Here is an 8,121-nt window from a genome sequence, read left to right as displayed (position 1 = left end):
GATCAAGGTGGTAGTTCTAGTGGTCGTCTTGTTGAAAACATAGATGAATCTGAGACATTGAAACAATACATGTCTGCACCTCCAATGACAGATGAGAAGTCGGATCAACTCCAAAAGAATATTATGATTATGAAGAATTCAAATCAGAATGTTGAATCCTCCGATCATCCTAATAGATTTATTGTTACTTTTAAAAAGGGCTTTTCAGATAAATATGGTGATCGTTCTGGGGTTATGTCTTGGGGATTGGATGCTGAAAAGAATATATGGTGGGTTAAACGAAGGTCTGGGAACACCGAGTACTACAAGAAGATGAAAGATTTTAGATCTTGGACAAAGGTGGATCTCAGTGACCTCATCAATGCACCATTCCACAATCCAACTAATGATAAAAGAGGAATTGATTTCTGGAACTTCCTCAGGAGCCAAGTGGATAGAGGCTTTCCGAAGATGACTACAGCCGAATCATTCTTGAAAAAGGCTAAAGGTGTAAAGGATCCAAAGATAGGAAAAACCATGGTAAACGTGATGTGGCCTGCAACAAAGAAGGCTACTCATATTCCTGTACCTGATGCAATACCTGATGGAACTTTAGAGAATATGAGATTATAGATGTTCGACAGTATGGCTGCTACCGTCATCATACGTTTACAGAAGGGTAAGTGGCAATACAGATTTGTTGATCCAAAGGATTTGCTCAAGCTTGGAGAACGAGATATCAAGACCCTCAGCAGATTTCAAATTATTGCTGATCCAATCTTTGAAACTGCTGCAAAGGAATACACCGGAATGGTGGCTTCTATTATCAGAACTGGTTATTAGGCAGGTGGTCTAAAGGATGCTGATGTTGATATTATGGAGTACGATTAATGAACTAAGCTACAAACCAAGGGGGAGATTGTTGGGTCTATACTTGATGGTTTGCACTTATTTAGGCTTGTTTTTGTGTTTTTTATGTAAACCGAGATCATTATGGATCTCGGTGGGCTTTGGGCTTTTGTTGGGCTAGTATGTTGGCTACCTTATATATAGATATCTTTGTATAGGGTTTAGTGGTTCGTTCAATTGGGTTTTGGCCGTCTAGTTTCATTGGTGTATTAGACGAGTATTGTAAGCATAGTGCTTAAGCACCCGATGTTAATAATAACGTGTGTTTTGAAGCAGTCCTTTGTGTTCTATGTTTTCTTGATATTTGTTCTTGAATCATCTTGTGTTGGATTTCCGCACCAACATCGAGATCAGTTAATATCATATTGAAAGATCCTCAACGGGACTTACAGAGATAGGTGGAACAAAGAGGAGGAAACGTGCTTTGGATGGTATGTTGGAACATGACGTCAAACGAATGAACAAGATGATCGAGACCTTCTGATACAATGATCAAGAGGAAGTCAAACAATCGAAGGTTCGAGCATCAGCATACCAAATGAAGAAGTACAAGAGCTCGAAAGATGTGAAAGGTGACTTGGTCGCATGGCAATTCGATGCAGAGCTTAAAGTATATATCGTCAAATGGGAGCACGGTATTTATTATTATAAGCGTCCTCATGATATTTTGACTATGCCAAGATGGGATGTGAGAACTTTAGCCAACCGACCATTTCTTAATCAAGGCAAAGATCAATGGGCTGAGTGGTTCTATGCTCATCTCCAGCATGAAACCAGATTCGGTTTAAAATTCTTCAAGCCGTAGGTGCCGAAACACAAGTATATTGATGAGATTGATACTCACACCGGCTGGAGGAAAATGATATTGCATGTCAAGCCGCCAAAGACAATGAAGAGGGCTCCGATGAAGATATTTCCTTAGAGTCTATTCACCACGTTCAATCGATGGTATTATGATAATCTTACTGGTGAAGCGGTTATAGTATTGGGTACCGGATCAAAGACAAGATTCATTCATGTTATCGATCCGATGTGGCCCGTTAATTTATCGGAGTCTGATAACGATGTATTATTCCATAATCAGATCCGATTCGCTAAAATAAGCGACTAAGATCGAGCAATGCAGTTCCAGCGCGTGGTTCGTGTCTATATGCATTCAAGATTCATAGTTGTAATGACTGGAAGACAAAGATGTTCCAGAAGTGAAGAATAAAGAGCTCGAGATGAGGGGGAGTTTGTTGATACATGACTTGGGCGTCTCGGTCTTTATTATGTTATTATTATAATGATTGATAATGTAAGGGGTATTTTGGTAAATAACCCCCATTCGCTCTAACGTAAGGTCCATAACGAATGAGCCACATTCGTATAATGTAAGGCGCATTCGTTAACCTAGTTTAACGAATGTGTCAAACGAATAAAGGGCTATTCGTTAGGTAAATGTAATACGAATGAGTATGTTCATTCGTTATAGTTAATGTAACGAATTTCGTTAAGTCTTAAGTTATCGAATGTGTCATCCCCTATATATATCCTTAACATTATCAGTAAAGTAATCGAAGTTTTTATTATTCTGTTTGTGCCTCGTTACTCTGCCAAAATTCTCTCAGAACACACACACTAAACGTATAAGATTCATATTAATCGTATCAACATCATGAACATCACGTTGTAATCAACGATCTAGATCCATACAAGGTTCCTCAGATGATTGTGTTTTAACTGCAACACATTTAATCAATCAGTTTCCTACCGAAATTCTTAACAATAAACCCCTTATGAGGTTTTAACAACAGATGCCCCTTCATTTGCACATAGGAAGTCTTTTGGTTGTCTTGCTTATGCTTCCACCTTATCTCAAGAGATAAATTCAAACCAAAGGTCGTGCCTTATGTTTTTCAGGGTTATCCTCTTGGTAAAAAGGCTTAAAGATTATATGATCTTGACATAAACAAGGTTATCATATCAAGAAATTTTGTTTTCTTTGAAGCTTTATTTTGTTCGATAATTAAATCCAAAGGTAGCTTAATTTTCCCTTCTGTTGACCTCATTAATAAATTTTTTTATGATCCATCGTCTACTTCTCGTCCTGTTAATATATATAATCCTTTATCTTCTGTTCTTGTTCCCTTGTCTACTCATAGTTCTGATCCTGATCCTAATCCTTCTACTACTCCTCCTACTTCACCTTCTACAACTCCTGCGTTTAATCTTGTTCCTGATTCTTCATCTTCTATTCCTAATGATCAGCCTGTTCGACGATCTTCTAGAACTTCTGTTCCGCCCACATATTTGAATGACTATGTTTGTAATCACTATGATTCTTCTCTGCATTGTTTCCACCCTATCACTAATTCGTGCTCCTCTCCTGCCTCTTCCTTTTCTTTTCATCTTTTTTCCTCTAGTAAATCTCTCACTGAAGCGATCTCTAATTTATATGAGCCTACTTAATATAAGGAAGCCGCCGACATCCCTAAATGGAAAGATGCCTTTAAAGCAGAGTTTCAGACTCTTGAAACTAATAATACTTGGGCTGTTGTTGATCTTCTCCCTAGAAAGAAAACAATTAAATGAAAATGGGTGTTTAAAGTTAAATACAAAGTCGATGGGACGGTTGAGCGTTGTAAAGAATGATTGGTGGTGAGAGGCTATACTAAAAAAAGGGGTGTTTGGTACACTGAAACTTTTTCTCTAGTTATCAAGATGACCACCATTCGATGTTTTGTAGCTATTGCTACAAAATGAAGTTGGCCTATTTTTAAACTTTATGTTAACAATGCTTTGCTACATGGTGATTTAGATGAGGATATCTATATGTCACCACTACATGGTATGCAACTCCCTGATCATCAGGTGCTTGAGCTTTAGAAACCCTTATATGGTTTGAAACAAGCTTCTCGACAATGATATGGAAAATTTTCTTCCGCTTTGAAATCAAAAGGGTATGTAGGTTCTTAGAATGATAATTCTTTGTTTTCAAAATCTATGGGATTATCAGTGGTTTATGTCATTGTATATGTCGACAACATTCTTGTTACCGGGAACAATTTGGAAGAGATAAATAATCTCAAGATTTTTTAGATTTTTCTTTCAAAACTAAAGAACTTGGATGTCTCAATTCTTTTTGGGAATGGAGGTTCTTTACACTACTAAGGGTGTTATCATGTGCCAACGCAAGTTTTTTAAAGACATGCTTTTGAATTCGACACTTCCAGTCTTTCATTCACCATTTCTCCGTTGCCTCATCTTTTATAGCTGAAAGCTCATGAGGGACTCGCTCTTGATGAACCTTTACGATACAGGAAACTTGTTGGTAAACTTAATTACCTTAGTCACACAAGACCTGATATTGCTTTTCCTATTCAATTTCTGAGTCAAATTCATGCAAGATCCGAGGATGTCTCGTTATAATACCGCTCTTCAGACTCTTTTATATGTAAAAGGCACTTTATCTCAAGGATTATTCTTCAACAACAATCATTCCGATTGGGCGGGTTGTGCTAATACTCTTCAATCGGTTAGTTTTATATTTCGCTTGGGGGTTCTCAGATTTCTTGGATATCTAAGAAACAACCTACCGTTTCTTTAAGTTCTGCTGAAGCCGAAAACAGATCTCTATGACGTGTAACTGCCGAACTTACATGGTTGACGAGACTTCTCCCTGAGTTAAGTGTTCCTAACATTACTCCTGTCAATCTCAAATGTGACAGTCAAGCTGCAATTTATATTGCAAAGAATCCTGTTTTTCATGAGTGAACTAAGCACATTGAAATCGATTGTCATTTTGTTCGTGAGAAGTTACAAGAAAGCCTTGTGACTTTAGTACATATGAAGACGAACGATCAATTTGCTGATATTTTTACCAAGTGCTTACCAAGGCTTCATTTTCGTGAGCTTCTGTGCAAGTTGGGATTTTCTCAACCTCCAACTTAATGGGGGTGTGAGCGCTAAGTTGTTTTCAACATATACATCGCATAACATATGTGACGCGCATATGTGTTTATGTGTGTGTGTGTGTGTGTGTGTATATGGGTTTGTTTTTTCTAGCATTGTAAGAATTCATTATGAGATAATAAAATTACTCTCTCTTCTTCATTTCTCCTTGCTTTTCGTGTCATCGTTTTTATACGATTAAACAATGTCCTCATCCAAACTGTCTGCCCTGGCCTTATAAGTTGCTTCCATGCCAAAGACCCTGAATGGTTTTGTGTACGCCTGTTGTTCCATTCGGTCTCTAGACTATTCAGGAATGAAACTTTTCTAGCATTGTAATTCTCCATAGACAAGAACGTTCCCATGAACCCATAAGTGTAGGTTCCCGCCAACCAATTTATCTTGTTCGAGTTTGCGGGTGGATCCAGCGATATAACGTGGCGGAACTTACATCTCGCTAAATAAGGCATCTCGCGGGCAAGGCAAACACAACAGTGTTGAAAAAGGTGCATCTCGCGGGCAAGGCAAACGCAACAGTGTTGAAAAAGGTGATGATGATGATGAAGAAGAAGAAGAAGAAGAAGAAGAAGAAGAAGAAGAAGAAGAAGAAGAAGAAGAAGATGATGATGATGAGACATCAAAAATATCTTAGATGAATGGTTGGGGATGTGAAGAAATGATACGTTGAAGTTGATTTTATAGAGCTAAATATGTATGTGGAAAAGTTAAAAGAAAAATGAAGAAAGAAAACACCCACCAACCACGAATTGAATTTTTCACCTCCCGTAAACTTTTTACCCGCTCTGGTTAACTAATGTTAAAACATTAAAAACACCCACCAACAAGGAACATATGTAAAAGTTTAGAAAAACACACCAACCATGAAGCAAATTTTTTAACCGATGTAAATTGTTTACTCTAAACCTTTAATTATTGAAAACATGTCTTTAAAAAGCCACGTATATATAAATAACACGTAATACATATAATCTGCTAACTTATATTTCAAAATTAACATTTTAAGTGTACGCTTTATATTTATACAAATCAATATTTAATATTCAAATACAACAAACTTGTCTAGTCAAAGTTTTATTATCAAAAATCCAGTTCGATAATAATTATTTAATTAATTAAAAGCGATTAACTAACATAAGCATAGTGAAATAATAAACAAGTAATCAATACAAAACGAAACCCAACAACATCACGGTTACATACCACACGAGCACAAAATAAATAATTAATCTATCTAATAACTATTGAATTAGATATATGTATCATCTTGAAAAATTCGATCCAAATTTGAAAACATAGTAAAGATGAGGAATCAAAAATGTTCTCAAGATAAATAATAGGAAAATGAGATAAGGAAATAAAAGCATCCCATTTTAAGAAAATAAGAATATTCATGCCACATGGAAAGAAAGAAGAAAATGGAAACATTCCACACAGGTATAAATATGGAAGAAAATTTCCTCCCACATTGATAGATTACAAAATTTATTTGCTTTTTAAAAAGGAATGAGATCACATAGTAATATTCTTATAGGCCAAGACATTCTTGGTGGTCCTAGTGGAGGGTGTGAAACACTCGACCCACACGAGCACGGGCTTGTGCAAAGGGCGCAATGTGGCGCTTTGAAGGCGCACTTTGCACTTCACATGCCACTTGAGAGACGCCTTTAGTATTTTTGGAAAATGAAAGCAAGAGCAAGACGTGACAAGTTATAAAAGACAAGGTCCCAAAAGTATAAAATATGACATTTTATCCCATCGCACCACGCGGCGAAACTTAACCAAGCCCATCGCGTTATGCCATGGAACTCTCACCAATCCCTAGGAAGGGCAGTGTCCCGCTACACGGCAGCTCTAAACCACGTGATGACCAAGCTAAGCAACCAGAGACGCGGCCTGCCATGTGGCGACACATGGTAGATGTGGTATGCCACCGTCAATATGTGGTAGCATCTCGACATCATGAGTCATTGCGCTACGCGATGGCCCTTCAGAAACGCCATCTCGATACTCGATGGGATCGAAAATCAGCTTATAAATAGGGGTGAACAACATCTCACTTTCCATACACCAAAACACCTTCACTTTCACACACATTACCTCGGGAAGCATTCCACGTCTCAAAGTGTGTGCAGAGCTCGGAAGTTCTGATGGTTCAAGCCCCTGTACGCAACATAGAACAGAAGTGCTGATCGATTAATCTTAGGCGTCTAACTCCTAATACCGGTGTAAGGTAGGAGTTCCTCTTAAGTATTATCTTATCATTATAATGGCTGACCATAGTTAGGTGTATAGCCCGAACCTTGATTAAATTTAAGCATAATATAACTTTTCATATAAGCAAGGATTGTAGTCAAAATAATGTTTTTTCATGATTAAGAAACGTAAGCTTTTACATGTAAGGGGTATAAGTCAAAATAATGTTTCTCTATGATTAATAAATATAATATTTAAAACAAAGGTTATAGTTAAATTAATGTTTCTTCTTGAAAAAAAAACCCAGTATAAATGTTTCTTCTTGAAGAAGAAACGTAGCATATAATTATTAAATAAACAAACAGACTAAAGGTCCAACTATTTTATATAAACAAATGATTGTCAAGGTTTAAAGCTATACAAAACAGACTAAAGTTCTGAAGCTAGATCGCTGATCTAGATACTTATACAAAGATTATCCTCGTACTATAGGCCCGAGGTAACAACTAGAAGCAGAAATCAGTAGCATAAACTTATCATAAACAGAAAAGGTGAATACGCCCTAAACTTTTACAAATTTTTTTTGACTCGGAATGTTCGCATAGCATCAATGAAGTATTCCAGCATGTAGCTTTACCATTTTACTCCACATGGCAGCTTCAAAGTTTGTTCTTTCGTTGTCCAAATATTTTTGCATAACTTTTAGCTCGGCCTTTTCCCTTTAATGGTCCTCATCAATTTATTTTCGCATTTCAAGCAATCGTGTTTTCTCAACTTTAAGGCTCGCTTTAAATGATTCCATAAGCCCATCCGGAATCATTTATGGTTCCTCACCGCCATCCACTTTTTCATCAGTTTTTCAGCAACATCTCGACCATAAAATTGAAGGTAGCTAGCCATCATGATCTTTTTTAGTTCGTCATTTGTTCCTTCAAAAAAGAATGAAACAATTATATTAAATAAACAGCTAATAAAACTAACATCAAATTTACATATACTTGTGGGCTTAAATTCGACAATGTTCTTTCCTAGAATGAGGCTGCCTTTTTTCCTGATATAAGATTAATCATACAAATAGGAATCCAC

This window comes from Bidens hawaiensis, unplaced genomic scaffold (genome assembly GCF_021521415.1).
Source record: "Bidens hawaiensis isolate Kalapana, Puna unplaced genomic scaffold, B.hawaiensis_p1.1 tig00003182_1, whole genome shotgun sequence".
Lineage (NCBI taxonomy): Eukaryota > Viridiplantae > Streptophyta > Magnoliopsida > Asterales > Asteraceae > Bidens > Bidens hawaiensis.
Note: the sequence above shows the minus strand (reverse complement) of the source record.